This window comes from Helianthus annuus, chromosome 1 (genome assembly GCF_002127325.2).
Source record: "Helianthus annuus cultivar XRQ/B chromosome 1, HanXRQr2.0-SUNRISE, whole genome shotgun sequence".
Classification (NCBI taxonomy): domain Eukaryota; kingdom Viridiplantae; phylum Streptophyta; class Magnoliopsida; order Asterales; family Asteraceae; genus Helianthus; species Helianthus annuus.
In genome coordinates this window covers 69,853,844-69,857,404 of record NC_035433.2, presented here as the reverse complement: position 1 = coordinate 69,857,404, position 3,561 = coordinate 69,853,844, and positions in this window count along the sequence as shown.

Below are 3,561 nucleotides of genomic sequence, written 5' to 3'. Positions count from 1 at the left end.
ACAGTATTAAGAGCGATTACAATGTTTCTATCAACCAATTATCAAGAATGGGTATTTGTCACTCGATTCATTTCTGTGACTGTGGTCATACCACTATTGGGTCCCGTTGCCCAAATAGTGACGGTGTACTCACACAGAGTAGAAATAACTCACATAGAGTAATATTCACTCACATAGAGTGATAATAACAGTACTGTGCACAATACCCCACATACCAGCTGTAATTTGGTGATTACAAAGACTTAATCCCTGTAATTATAACCTTGAAAATAATTTGAGGTATTGTAATACTTACTCACAAACTGTGAGAAAACAGTTTAAAAAAAAAGAATGACTCACATTGCAGATTTACGAGCAATAGATATAAGCCTACTGATTAGCCTTGCTTAAACCTAATTTTAACACAATGCACACACAAACAGGTTAGTAACTAATACAGCAATTACGTCAATTCACGAGATTAAACCTTCACAACGGTTAATCAGTGCAATACTCGATAATTCAATCGGATTCACAACGAATAACAGAGCATAGTCTGAATTCGAACAGCACTCTAATATTCAAGTCGAAATCACGACGAATAATCAAAGTACAAGCTCAATCGAGCAGCACCCGGAATATCGTTGGATAGTTATAATCGATCGGACGTTGAATCGTAATAGCGATCGAGTTATTACCCTGATTGCGGCAGCGTTTCGATAATCGTGTGTGTTTGTGAACTGTATTGCTTATAACTTGACGTATATTATGAATTTTAACGTCGTTCAAGTGCCAGATTTCAAGTCCCAACCCCTGCTATTTATACTGAAAATTTGACACCGTCGCGTAGCGCGAGGGGGTACCCCTTTAGGCGTCGCGCTACGCGAGTGATCACCCTATTTTCATAGAGTAGGTTTTTGCGTGTGTAGGCTTGCTGAGTTGATAGATTTTTAAAATTCTATTTCGACAGAGAGTTATAATGATAATCGTAACTAGGGTTTTGCACCCCCTGAGTTTTAGGGCCCTGATCCTGATTCCGATTATTCTGGAAATTTTAGGGTTAGTGCAGAATTACTTGGGTTTCTTAATTAGGGTTTTCTTAATAGCTAATTACCATCCTAACTATGGATTTTAGTGGCAGTTGTTACATTCTCCCCACCTTAAGAAAAATCTCGTCCTCGAGATTTACTGGAATAGATGAGGGTACTTTCGCTTCATTTCCGATTCCAGTTCGCAAGTGTATTCTGGTCCTCTCTTGGATTCCCATTTTACTTTTACTAGCACTAGTCGTTTGTGCTTGAGAAACTTGACTTTTCTATCTTCGATCTGTAGTGGTTTCTCTATAAACTTTAATTTTTCGTTCACCTCTACATCTTGAAGAGGTACTACCAGGGATTCGTCTGTTAAACATTTCTTAAGAGTGGATACATGAAATACATCATGTATTCCAGCCAATTCTTCTGGTAGTTGTAAACGATAAGCAACTGGTCCTATTCGTTGAATCACAGGGAATGGTCCAACGTATCTTGGACTTAGCTTTCCTCTCTTACCGAATCGTACTACTCCTTTCCAAGGAGAAACTTTTAAAAGTACTTTATCTCCTACTTGAAATTCTAAAGGCTTACGACGATTGTCTGCATAGCTTTTCTGACGATCTCGAGCTGTTTTCAGTCTTTCCTTGATCTGAGTTATCTTATCAGTAGTTTCTTGTACAATTTCAGGACCTGATAATTGACTTTCTCCGATTTCTGCCCAACATACTGGAGTTCTGCACTTACGTCCGTAGAGTGCTTCAAATGGTGCAGCTTCGATGCTTGAATGATAGCTATTGTTATAGGAGAATTCAATTAATGGCAAATGGCTATCCCAATTACCACCAAAGTCAATTACACATGCTCGGAGCATGTCTTCTAACGTTTGTATTGTCCTTTCACTCTGTCCGTCTGTTTGTGGATGATAAGCAGTACTTAGATTTAGTCGAGTTCCCATTGCTTTCTGAAAACTTTTCCAGAAATGCGAAGTAAATCGACTATCTCTATCCGATATAATGGAGAGCGGGACTCCATGTAGGGATACTACCTCGTCCACGTAGAGTTGTGCTAACCTTTCCATACTAAAGGTTTCTTTCATTGGTAGGAAATGAGCTGATTTGGTTAAGCGGTCTACAATTACCCAAATCGCATCATTACCTCTTTTGGTTTTGGGTAACTTTGTAACAAAATCCATTGTTATAAGTTCCCATTTCCATACAGGCATTTCTAACTGTTGTAGTAGTCCTGAAGGTTTCTGGTGTTCAACTTTAACTTGTGAACAAGTTAAGCACTTGGATACGTATTCGGCTATATCCTTTTTCATTCCTATCCACCAGAAATTATTTCTTAAATCTTGGTACATCTTATTGTTTCCTGGGTGCATAGTATACCTAGATTTATGAGCTTCTTCTAAAATCTTATTTCTTAACTCTCCTTGCTTAGGTACCCAAATTCGTTTCTTATGGAATTTCCAAATTCCATCATTTCCTTGTTCTAATTCTTTTAGGTAACCTTTCATTCCTTCAGCATCGTCTTGGATTGCTGTTTTCTGAATTTCTTTAATTTGTGCCATTAAATCTACTTGTAGATTTAACCTCAGAGCACGGACTTGTTTCTGTTTCTCATGGTACTTACGACTTAAGGCATCTGCAACTACATTTGCCTTTCCTTCGTGATATTGGATATCACAGTCGTAATCGCTTAGCATCTCCATCCATCTTCTTTGCCTCATGTTTAATTCTTTTTGCCCAAATATATATCTTAAACTTTTATGATCGGTATAGACAGTAAACTTACTTCCATACAGATAATGTCTCCATATCTTAAGGGCAAAAATTATGGCTCCTAATTCTAGATCATGAGTCGTATAATTTTCTTCGTGCTTTTTCAATTGTCTAGAGGCATACGCAATTACCTTCTTGCGTTGCATTAACACACATCCGTATCCTAATTTTGAAGCATCACAATATACTTCAAAATCTTCTGTTCCTTCGGGTAAAGCTAAGATTGGTGCATTCGTCAACCTATGCTTTAATATCTTAAAGGCTTCTTCTTGTCTAGGTCCCCATTCAAACTTAGCAGCTTTACAGGTTAACTTAGTTAATGGTACGGCTATCTTGGAAAAATCCTTGATAAATCGTCTATAGTATCCAGCTAAGCCTAGAAAACTTCTTATCTCCATAGCTGTTTGTGGGACTTTCCATTTTGTAATTGCGTCTATCTTAGCAGGATCTACATGGATACCTTTGTGATTTACCACATGACCTAAGAATTGTACTTCTTGCAGCCAAAATTCACATTTCGAGAATTTGGCATAAAGCCTTTCGTTTCTTAACAAAGTTAAGAGAACATGTAAATGCTCACAATGTTCTTTTTGGCTTTTGGAGTAAATAAGTATATCGTCGATGAAAACGATCACAAATTTATCCAAGTATGGTTTACAGATTCGATTCATCATGTCCATGAATGCTGCTGGGGTATTCGTTAATCCAAAGGGCATGACTGTAAACTCATAATGACCATACCTAGTTCTGAAAGCAGTTTTAGGTAT